This window comes from Nycticebus coucang, chromosome X, assembly GCF_027406575.1.
Source record: "Nycticebus coucang isolate mNycCou1 chromosome X, mNycCou1.pri, whole genome shotgun sequence".
NCBI lineage: Eukaryota > Metazoa > Chordata > Mammalia > Primates > Lorisidae > Nycticebus > Nycticebus coucang.
This window is the reverse complement of record NC_069804.1, coordinates 30,741,849-30,754,220: the sequence shown is the minus strand read 5'-3', so window position 1 is coordinate 30,754,220 and position 12,372 is coordinate 30,741,849. Positions and strand designations below refer to the sequence as shown.

Genomic DNA, 12,372 nt, shown 5'->3' with positions numbered 1-12,372 from the left:
ATTCCTGGGCACAACACCCCACTCACTGAGCTATAGGCACCGAGCTGATGTAACATTTTGCATGAATAAAAAATTCATTCAAAGTGTAAGACTCAACAATGAATTTTAATATAATGGAATATGAAAAGTTCATTGATATACTTTCTGATTCCACTTTACAAACAACCTTTAAGAAACTACCATTTTGTCAAATTTGGGTATTGAGTCAAAGAAGAATATCTGCAATCCACAATTATCTGAAAAGCCTATTAAAATACTCTTTCCTTTTCCAAATGTATATTTCTGGAAGGCTGGATTTTCTTCATATACATCAAGTTGAAGTCTTCAATTAAAACAATGTATCCCAGTAGATGTTTTTCTTTTTTAATAGACAGAGCCACATTTTGTTGCCCTTGGTAGAGTGCCGTGTCATCACAGCTCACAGCAACCTCCAGCTCCTGGGCTTAGGCGATTCTCTTGCCTCAGCCTCCTGAGAAGCTGGGACTACAGATGCCTGCCACAATGCCCGGCTATTTTTTTGTTGTTGTAGTTTGGCCGACGCTAGGTTTGAACCTGCCACCTTTGGCATATGGGGCCGGCGCCCTTTTCACTGAGCCACAGGCGCCGCCCGTATCCCAGTAGATTACATGCAGGATCTAGCTGTCTTCTATAAGCCAGACATTAAGGAGATCTGTAAAAATAAAAAAGGATGACACTCTTATAGCTATATATTTTTTGAAAAATAATTTTTTAATCAAAACTGTTATTTATATTACCTTGTAATGGGTGTATTATTGTGATCCTTAAATGGGTCATCAAATGGTTCAAAATTTCTTAGTTTTAATTTTGTTTCTGGATAACATCAATGTAACCCATTTAAACAAGAGCTCTTTGACATTCTTCATAATTTTTTTTTTATAGAAACTCAACTGTGTTGAGTACAGTGGCTATTTACTGGTGTGATCTTAGCACACTTGCAGCCTTGAATTGCTGGGCTTAACCAATTCTCCTGCCTCAGCCTCCCACATAACCAGGAGTGCAGGTGGACATTATTTTTTATAGTTTTTTTGTTTTTGAGGCAGAGTCTCACTTTGTTGCCCTTGGTAGAGTGCTATGGCGTCATAGCTCACAGCAACCTCAAACTCTTAGGCTTAAGTGATCCTCTTGCCTCAGACTCCCGAGTAGCTGAGACTACAGGTGCCCACCACAACCCTCAGCTATTTTTTGAGATGAGGTCTCACTTTTGCTCAGGTCTTGAACCTGAGCTCAGCCAATCTACCCACTTCGGCTTCCCAAAGTGCTAGGATTACAGGCGGGAACCACGTTGCCCTGTCAAAATCTTGAACTTTTTTTTTTTTAAATCAGGCCTAGGTGGGGCTCAAACTTGCCACCCTTGGTGTACAGGGCTGGCATGCTAACCACAGAGCCATTTTCTATAATTTTTAAGTGAGTCCTGACACCAAAAGGCTTTAGAACTGCTGCTTTGGATCATTATTTCTGAATTCTTTCTAGAATTGTTCAACATAAATTCATCTGGAGAGTTTTTAAAAAATACCAATGCCTGGTCCCACCCCAGGTGTATTAGGATCTCTGAGTTTGGTGTCTGGGCATTAATATACATGTACTTTTTAAAACTCACCAGATAAGAGGGTGGAGCGAGATGGCTGAATTGAAACCTCCAGAGATGGTCCCTCTGCACAAACACTTAATTCAACAACTACCCATGCAAGCAAGCACCTTCAGAAAAAACAGAAATCAGGTAAGCAGTCATACTACCCTGTTTGAACATTAAACCAAGGAAAGAGGTACTGAAGCAGGCAGGAAAGACAATCTGGCATTGGCCCCGCCACCTCCCTTCCCTATCCTCCTCCACAGGCCAGTAGGCCAAGTGGAGGGAGAATTTGTGACTGTGGAGCTCTGAATTGAAACTCAGGGCCATCTTAGCACAGGGGAATACAGCACAGAGCAGAATTTTGCCAGTGCCCACGGAGGGTGCATTTTGACCAACCAGGCCAGCGGGAAATCTCCGCCCCGAAACCCAAAACCCAAAACCCAAGTTCTCACTAGCCCCACCACCTACAAAGAGCAGCCTGGGGCTTGGACTAGATTCATAAGGCAGTCAGGCCACATGGGCTGCGGTCCATGGGCAATTCCTATGACTGTTCTGGCTCAGAGCCAGGGGACTTGGTGTGCACATGACCCAGTGAGACACCAGTAGCTGTGGCCAGGCCAGTGCCTGTGTCACCCCTCCCCCAACTACAGGCAGTGTGCCTCAGGGAGAGTCTTCTTCCACTTGAGGAAAAGAAAGGGAATATCTCAGAGGACTTTGTTTTCCAACTTGTGTACCAGCTCAGCCATAATAAAGTATTAACATAATCCTGAGGCCACTGAGTCTAGCTTACTTCCTGGATAGCATTTCTGGATCCGCCTTGGGCCAAAGGAAATATAACCCCCTGATGGGAAGAACACAGTCCTGGCAGGATTTATCACCTGCTGACTAAAGAGCCCCTGGGCTTGGAATAAACATCAGAAGTAGTCGGGTTACAGTCACCACAGGCTTTGGCAGAGATCTGGGCTGGCTTCAGGTGTAACCTGGTGCTAGTGATCACAAAGGAGTGCCATATCACTCCTGCCCCAACTCCAGCCGCCCAGCACAGAGACTAAGGGAAGAAAGTGAGAGATTTTGCCTGGTAATCCAGGGAATTTTCTTGTATCTCACCCAAGCTCACCAAATCAGTACCACCAGGAGTCTACAAGAATCACAGCATTACTGGGGTTGGGACACCTTCAGTGCTGATACAGCTGCAGTGACTAAAGTCTTAGACCACAATACTCAATTCCCTTTGAGCATCTGGAAGGCCTTCTCAAGAAGGACAGGTTTAAACAAGCCCACACACAGTGAAGATTAAAATAAATGCCTAACTCTTCAATGCCCAGACATTAATGAAAATTCACAAGCATCAAGAACATCCAGGAAGACATGACCTCACCAAATGAAATAAAAAAGGTACCTGTGAGCAATACCCGAGTGATGGAGATAGGTGACCTTTCAGACAGATAATTCAAAATAGCCATTCTGAAGAAGCTCAGTGAACATCAAGGCAACGCAGAGAAGGAATTCAGAAACCTATCAGAGAAATTTAACAAAGAGGTTGAAATCATTTAAACAATCAAGCAAAAATTCTAGCGTCTACGAATTCAATTGACAAACCAAGAAAGGCATCAGAGTTTCTTGATAGCAGAATTGACCAAGCAAAAGAAAGAATTAGTGAGCTGGAAGACAGGCTATTTGACAATATGTGGTCATAGCCAGGTGTTGGGGCAGGTGCCTGTACTCCCAGCTACTTGGGAGGCTGAGGCAAGAGAATCACTTAAGCCTAAGAGTTTGAGGTTGCTGTGAGCTGTGACACCATAGCACTCTACTGAGGGCGACATAGTAAGACTCTGTCTCAAAAAAAAAAAGGAAAAGAAGAAAATACATGGTCAGGAGAAGAAAGAAAAAAGAAGCTTTAGTCAAACAAATAATACTAGTGAGCTCTCCAAACCTAGAAAAAGATATTAATATTCAGGTACAAGAGGGTCATAGAACACCAAGAAGATTTAACACAAACATAACTACTTTAAGACATTCAATAATCAAGCTCCCAAAGGTCATGAATAATTGGTCCTAAGGGAAGCAAGAAAAAAGGGAAAAGATAACATATGAATGAGCTCCAGCAGACTTCTCAGTGGAAACCTTATAGACTAGGATAGAGTGGTATGGCATATTCAAAGTGCTGAAGGAAAAAAAATCTTTAACCCTAGGATTATATCCTGAGAAAATGTAGTTCAAACACGAAGGAGAAATATTTTCCCAAACAAAACCTGAGGGATTTCATAAACATCAGACCTGTCCTACAAAACATAGTAAAAGATGTCCTCCAATTGAAAAAGAAAAGTATGTTAATGAACAGTAAGAAATTTTCTGAAGGTTAAAACTCGCTAATAACAGTAAGGAAACCAATACAGACGACTCCACTGCAAAATAACTACAACTTTTTGAGATAAATAGTACAAAAAGATATGGATGGAGACAACAGAAATTAAAAATTGAGGTGGATGGAGTTAAAGGGTAGATTTCTGTTAAATTTCTCGTTGTTTGTTTGAAAGCAGAGTTGTCGTGTGCTTAAAAGAATTGGTTATAAAATGTTTCTTGCAAGCCACATGGTGACCTGAAATCAAAAACCTACCACAGATACACGAAAAATAAAAGGCAACAAATTTAAACACGCTACAGAGAAAGTCACTTTTAACAAAGGAAGACAGGAAGGAAGTAATAAAGAGGGGACCACAAAATAGCCAGAAATCCAATAACAATATTGGATGCGAATGGACTAACCTCTTTAATCAAAAGACATAGAGTGGCTGAATGTGTAAAAAAACAAGAGCCAACTTTATATTGTCTTCAAAAAACACATTTCACTTATAAAGAAACACATAGACTAAAAAGAAAGGGATAGAAAAGGCTATTCCATACAAATGGAAACCAGAAAGAGCAGGAGTTGCTATACTTTTATCAGATAAAACAGGATCTATCTCAAAAGAAGATGTACAAATGGCCAACAAATATATGAAAAAATGCTCAACATCATTAGTCATCACAGAAATGCAATGACATATCATCTCACCCCGGTTAAAATGCCTTTTATCAAAAAGACAGGAAATGAATGCTGACGAGGCTGTGGAGAAAAGGGGAACCCTTGTATACTGTGGGAATGTAAATTTGTGTAACCACTATGGAAAATAGTATGGAGGTTCCTCATAAAACTAAAAATGGAACTAGCACATGACCCAGCAATTTCACTGCTTGTTATATATACAAAGGATGGGAATTCAGTATACCAAAAAGATACCTTCACTCTCATGTTATTGAAGCACTATTCACAATAGCCATAATTTAGCATTAACCTATGTGTTCATCATTAGATGAATGGATAAAGAAACTGTGGTACATATACACAAAGGAATATTATCTAGCCACAAAAAGAACAAAATCCTGCCATTTGCAGCAACATGGATGGAACTGAAGAACATTATGTTAAGTGAAAGAAGCCAAGCACGGAAAGACAAAGCTCATATGGTCTCACAGGTTGGTGCTAAATATTAAAAAAACAATAAATCTCATGGAGGCAGAGAGTAGAAGGATGGTTATTAGAGGCTGAAAAGGGTAGTGGGAATAGGGGACAGAGTAGGAATTGTTAATGGGTATAAAACATATAGTGAGATGGATAGAATAAACATTTGATAGCATAACAAAGTGACTATAATCAACAATAAATTAAGGTGTACTTTAAATCTATTTTTTTGTTTTTTTAGAGATGGGGGTCTTGTTCTTGCTCAGGCTGGTCTCCAACTTCTGAGCTCAAGTAATCCACCCACCTTGGCTTCCCAGAGTGCTAGGATTACAGGTGTGAGCCACTGTACCCAGCCTACTTTAAAATAACTGAAAGGCTTGGCACCTGTAGCTCAGCGGTTTGGGCTCCAGCAATGTACACTGGGACTGGCAGGTTTGAACCCGGTCCAGGCCTGCCAAAGAACAGTGACAACTACAACAGCAACAATAACAACAACTAAAATAGCCAGGTGGTGTGGCGGGCGCCTGTAGTCCCAGCTACTTGGGAGGCTGAGGCAAGAGAATGGCTTAAGCCCAAGAATTTGAGGTTGTTGTGAGCTGTGACACCATGGCACTGTACCGAGGGCGTAGTGAGACTCTGTCTCAAAAAAAAAAAAATAACTTAAAGAGTAGAATTTGAATGTTCCTAACTCAAAGAAATGATAACTACCTGAAATAATAGATACCCCAATTCATAATCAATATGAATTGATTAATTCATATCATATTCCTGTATCAAAACATCACGTGTACACTATAAGGATATACAACTATTACATACCCATAATAATTATAAAACCTTCACTAGGTGATATTAATGTACATTCAAGTTTAAAAACTATTGCCCTGGCTCAGAGCCTGTAGCTCAGTGGGTAGGCCACTGGCCACATGTACCGGGACTGGTGGGTTCGAACTTGGCCTGGGGCCTGCCAAACAACAATGATAACTACAACAACAACAAAAAATAGCCAGGCTTTGTGTTGGTGCCTGTAATTCCAGCTACTTGGGAGGCTGAGGCAAGAGAATTGCTTAAGCCCAAGAGTTTGAGGTTGCTGTGAGCTGTGACATCACAGCACTCTACTAAGGGCTACAGGGCTACATAGTGAGACTCTGTCTCAAAACAAACAAACAAAAAACAAAACTTTTGCTCTATGGTAGTGTTTTCTAAACTTGCCCAATCATGAGTATCTTGTGAATAAATTGTTAAATGTAGCAATCTCAAGTCCAAATCTATTGACCCAAATCTCCAGGGGAAGGGCCTAGAAAAATCTACATATTTAATAAGCTTTTTAGGTGTTCTTTAAAATGAGATAACTCTGGGAAACATTGCATCATTCTCTTCCCAACTTCCTCATTCCTGATCTCAGGCTAGCTAGGATTTTGGTTGTTAACAAAGATAATATTCAACTCAATTCAGCCCACAGAAGTTTAGAGTGTACACCTTAAAACTTGCCCTGGGCAGCTACTTTTTAATGTGAGATTTTGCTGCAGAAATGACTTTAAAATGTAAAGTTTTAAAGGAATCAAGACAGAATAGTTTATAGTTTGACAAGGGACTACTCTTACGTCAGGATGTCACTTGTTTCACACAGTTTTGTGAAAGACACTTTAAAAATTTGGGCTGGGTGAATGAATTCCACATAGGCAGTTGACTCCTTAGCTCAAGTATTCAGTGGGACCTCTGTCAGAGGGCCAGCAAGTACCAGTTTTTCTGATTTGATTATCTTGTACTTAGGATATCAGCTTTGTAAACACAGCAATATCATTTTCTTATGAATTGTAAGAAGGCAAATAGATCCAAGAAGGAGTTCGAATGGCTAGCCTTGGAGTGCAGATTGAAAGTGGTTTATGGGAATCACGATGAAGAAGTGAAACTCGCCTAAAGAGAATACGCTTTCAAATTCCGACTTTTTCTCTTCTGGTAAAACAGGAAGAAGGCACTGTCAGTATTAAATAGTAATTTCCTGTCTAAGCACCACAAGTCATTTTTTCCAGGTCAAAGAAATATAGAAGTCGCTCAACTACACAAGCTCTTTGGAGGTAGGAATCAAGCCTTAGTAGTTTTTTGGTGTGTGCTAAATGCCTAATGCCTGACTCTTAAAACATGCTCAGTAAATACTTTCTGAATTGAATACGGTAGTAATCAAATCAACATCAAGCCTTTTTTTTTTTTTTTTTTTGAGACAGAGCCTCAAGCTGTCGCCCTGGGTAGAGTGGCATGGCGTCACAGCTCACAGCAACCTCCAACTCCTGGGCTTAAGCGATTGTGGGACTACAGGCACCCGCCACAACACCCGGCTATTTTTTGGTTGTAGTTGTCATTGTTTGGCAGGCCCAGGCTGGATTCAAACCCACCAGCTCTGGTGTATGGGGCTGGCGCCTTAGCTGCTTGAGCTACAGACGCCGAGCCTAGATCAAGACTTTATCTCAGTGTTAAAAACATACAAAAATTAATTCTATCTGGAACATTTTTTTTTTTTTTTGAGACAGAGTCTCACTATGTCGCCCTAGGTAGAGTACTCTGTGGTGTCACAGCTCACAGCAACCTCAAACTCTTGGGCTTTAGTGATTCTCTTGCTTCAGCCTCCCAAGTAGCTGGGACTACAGGCGCCCACCACAATGCCCGGCTATTTTTTGTTGCAGTTGTCATTGTTGTTTAGCTGGCCTGGGCCGGGCTCAAACCCACTAGCCTCGGTGTATGTGGCTGGTGCACTACTCCCTAAGCTATGGGCGTCCAGCCTATGGAACATTTCTTTAATGTAACTTGGGCCCAACAAGGCTCATACTGAAAATTTGTAAAAATCTCTAAGAAAAACTTAGTTCTGCCAGAAAAGATAGCCATCAAGTTGAAAATGTTTTCTTCTGGAGAATAGAAATGAAGATGTTGGAGGGGAGGAGACATTTTCCATAATAGCTCTCCATCATTCTGTATTTTAAGACCATGAGCAAGTAATTTATAGAAATTATTTTTAAATGACAAGTTTAAATTTTTAATTACAGAACTGTACAAGTGGAGACCCTAAAAGGGACCTTGGAGACTATTGTCTTTCTCCCAGCCCCAACTCTCAGAACAGTTCCAACTTCCTCTTCATTGTTATCAACGAGTGGCACTTGTTAAATGGCCATAATTATCTACTTTTTCCATCAAGAGGTAGATTAATGAGAGTTAATCCAAGTACTTTTACAGAAGCATATTGTTGACTAATATTTTCCTGTCCTATTTTATTACTATCTGACTCAGTAATCTATCCTTCTTTGATACTTGCACAAGACCTTTACAAACTGTAATTTACCGTGGCAAAACCCCCTTTTAATTTATCTTTTTATATATATGTCAAATTTCTGTTATTGTATAGTTGATTCTGAAGGGTAGAAAGTTTTCCTCATATCTACCTCAAAATGCTCTGTATGGGACATTATATATAATATACAGAGCATAGTGCTCTGGCTTTGGAGTCAGAAAAGCCTGGATCCAAATCTATAGCACCTACTTGCTGTGTGACCTTGGGCAAAGTAATAAACCTCTCTGAAGGCCAAACTTTCCTTATTTTTTAAAAATAGTCATACTTTGGGGCAGCACCTGTGGCTCAGTGGGTAGGGCGCCGGTCCCATATGCCGAGGGTGGCGGGTTCAGACCCGGCCCTGGCCGAACTGCAACAACAACAGCAAAAAAGTAAATCATTAAAAAGAATAGTCATACTTCATAGGATTCGTTTGAGGATTAAGTGACACAAATCAACCTTTTAGTCTATACTTCACATATAGCAAACATTCTGCAATTAAGAACTCTTGCTATGAATAAAGCATCATGTTAACTTGCAGAACACAGGTGACTTAAAACCATGCTGCTCCAAGTGCGGTCCTCCGCCAATGAGCAACATTGACATCCCCTCCGGGAGATTTTTAGAGATATAGAATGTCAGCCCCTATCCCTGATCTACTGAATCTGGAGTTTAACAAGATGGCCAAGTGATTCATATGCATGTCAAAGTCTGAGAAGCACTCCCTTAAAAAATTAGTTTTTAATTGGATGAGGGCTTTCTGGAAAGTATACAGTTGTGTACTATGGAAAATAGAGATAATTCGTGACTGTTTCTTCTCTGGACAACCGTTTATTTAAAGTGTACAACATGATCTTTTGATATACTTATCTGGGGTATGTAGTAAAGTGATTACTACAGTCAAGCAAATTAATGTATCTGTCATCCTAAAGGGTTACTTTACTTTTCTTTCTTTCTTTTCTTTTTTTCTGGTTACCTTACTTTTATTTCTTTCTTTCTTCTTCTTCTTCTTTTTTTTTTTTTTGGGTGGTGAGAGTACCTAAATTCTAAAAGACCTTAAAATAAAGCCAAAAGATCTGTAAGTCAATTTGACATGGTTATCGCAATTAAGCACGTCTACTGCACTAGATTCCCATCTAATCTCATTATTTGATTGGAATTTCTGATAAGGACCCCTCCCAACAAAGCTTGCATCATCAAAGGCATCATAGTAATTCCTTCAAGGGAGTGGATAGAAAGGATTTCTTTTTTTTTTTTTTAATGTATAATTTGTTTGTTTATTTATTTATTTATTTAATCATAGCTGTGTACATTAATGCGATCATGGGGCACCATACACTGGTTTTATAGACCATTTGACACATTTTCATCACACTGGTTAACATAGCCTTCCTGGCATTTTCTTAGTTATTGTGTTAAGACATTTACATTCTACATTTACTAAGTTTCACATATACCCTTGTAAAATGCACCGCAGGTGTAATCCCACCAATCACCCTCCCTCTTCCCATCCTCCCCCCTCCCTCCCCTCCCTTTCCTCCTTCCCCATATTCTTAGGTTATAACTGGGTTATAGCTTTCATGTGAAAGCCATAAATTAGTTTCATAGTAGGGCTGAGTACATTGGATACTTTTTCTTCCATTCTTGAGATACTTTACTAAGAATAATATGTGAAAGGATTTCTTTTTTTTTAATTTTTTAAATTTTTTTATTTTAAAAAATTTTTTTCATTAAATCATACCTGGATTTCTTTTTTTGAACTTCAAAAACTAATTAATTGATTTCTACTAAATGTGAATGGCAAGGGACTTGTCAATTTAAAATTTATCTTCAGAGATGGTTTTTATTAGCTCAAGGGAAAGAGTTATAAAAAAGAGAAATGGGGGACGGTGCCTGTGGCTCAAAGGAGTAGGGTGCTGGCCGCATATGTTGGAGGTGGCGGGTTCAAACCCAGCCCCGACAAAAAACTGCCAAAAAAAAAAAAAGAGAAATGGTGGGCGGCACCTGTGACTCAGTGGGTAGGGCTCCAGCCCCATATACCAAAGGTGGCAGGTTCAAACCCAGCCCCAGTCAAACTGCAACAAAAAATAGCTGGGCATTGTGTTGGGTGCCTGTAGTTTCAGCTACTTGGGAGGCTGAGGCAGCAGAATTGCCTAGGCTCAGGAGTTGGTGGTTGCTGTGAGCTGTGATGCCATAGCACTCTACTGAGGGCGATAAAGTGAGACTCTGTCTCGAAAAAAGAAAAAAAAAGAAATGGCTTTGTTGTTGTAAGCATGGTACCTTTAAATAGAAAAAAATTGTTTAAACTAAGTAAGCTCTTAAATCTATAATCCAATATGTACTTTTGCTTGAATTTTACTCAGAGAGGGCTAGAACTTGAAGAAAGGTATGATGTGACCAGTTGGAGACAGAGATGAGAAATTTCTACCCCAGAAGGCTCTCCACAAAGGGAGGAAATCTGGAGGCTTACGGGCTCAGTGGCATCATTTTCACTTCTCCATTGTTTTGTGAAATAATGTTATTTGGACTGAAGTTCCAGTTTCTCCTTCACAGGCCTCATGTGTTCATGGCTGCTTTTACTATGGCATGATAAAAATAGAATCAAGGGGAAAAAGCTAAGAAGAAGCATTCCAAAGAGAATGGCAATTTTTAATAAGTCTGGAACTTTCTCTGGGATTTAGAAGCCCCTGCTTGGCTTCAGAGTGTGTAATCTCTCTTCTTAAGAAATCTACCCCAATTGCACAATCTGGTGAGACTGGAGAACACAAAGATTAGGCAGGTTTAATTTTGCTAGGTCCTTTTGCTGCTGGGCCAGTCTCTAAGAACTGTTCGGTAGTCTTTTACAAAGGAACCTCTCAACTTCAACGAGTACTTGGTGATAGGAACTCAAATTTTCATTAGAAGCCTGAAGACAGAAGAATATTTAAACTGCTTGGATCCTTTGCTCTCTAGAACTACTGTCCTAAAGCAGGTTGGAAGAGAGAGATGTGTTCGGGGACCACACGAACACCTTTGGTTGTGAAGTTTTACTATGTTCATTCTTCATGTTATAGTTTGGATTATCTAAAAATGCAGAGACAAGGGTGCTAAGGAGAATGGAACCCATATTTTATCTTAAAACACAATTTTAACTTATTGGATTAATTCAGGGATGACCAACCTGTGGCCCGGCAGGCTGCATGATGGTTTTCTGAGGACTGTTTTGCTTACCTGTGATGTCATATCATGAAAAGTAGGCATGGACTCATTTTGTTCATCGTCTATGTTAGTGTTTGTATATGTCATGGGGAGCTCAGGGCAAGTCTTACCCTTCCACTGTGGCAGAGAAGAAAAAAGGTTGGACACCCCTAGTTTCACGTGTCCTTTTCTTCTAATTCCACCCCTCACAGAGGCACCACCGATGAGGAATGCCAATATATTTATTTCCCTTTTCCCTCCTTTTTAAAAAAGTCTGAATATTGGCGGCGCCTGTGGCTCAAGGAGTAGGGCGCCGGTCCCATATGCCGGAGGTGGCGGGTTCAAACCTAGCCCCGGCCAAAAACCAAAAAAAAAAAAAAAAAAAAGTCTGAATATTAGACAAAAGAAAGTGGTGATTGACTTAGGTTTAGGATAAAAATCAAAGAATGAAAATTGAGATTCTCGGGTGGCGCCTGTGGCTCAAAGGAGTAGGGCGCTGGCCCCATATGCCGAAGGTGGCAGGTTCAAACCCAGTCCAGGCCAAAAACTGCAAAAAAAAAAAGAAAAGAAAGAAAGAAAATTGAGATTCTCCACAGATTGGCTGAGTTGTTGGCCCCTTGGTCTTAACAGAAATACATTTTTTTTTAACAGAAGCACATAGCTTTATTATTTATTTATTGCAGTTTGGCCGGGGCCAGGTTTGAACCTGACACCCTCGGCATATGGGGCTGGCGCCCTACCCACTGAACTACAGGTGCCACCCCCAGAAATACATTTTTATTA

General features: G+C 40.3%; 1 protein-coding gene across 2 annotated transcripts in view; it reads left to right on the top strand.

Moving 5' to 3' along the window:
• Positions 1 to 12,372, top strand: part of TASL (TLR adaptor interacting with endolysosomal SLC15A4) — a 129,415-nt gene that overhangs the window by 91,001 nt on the left and 26,042 nt on the right. For both annotated transcript variants that reach the window (XM_053581056.1, XM_053581057.1), the window contains one exon: positions 1,622 to 1,738. The gene's annotated coding sequence lies outside the window, so the exon portion shown is untranslated. The remainder of the gene's footprint in view (positions 1 to 1,621; positions 1,739 to 12,372) is intronic.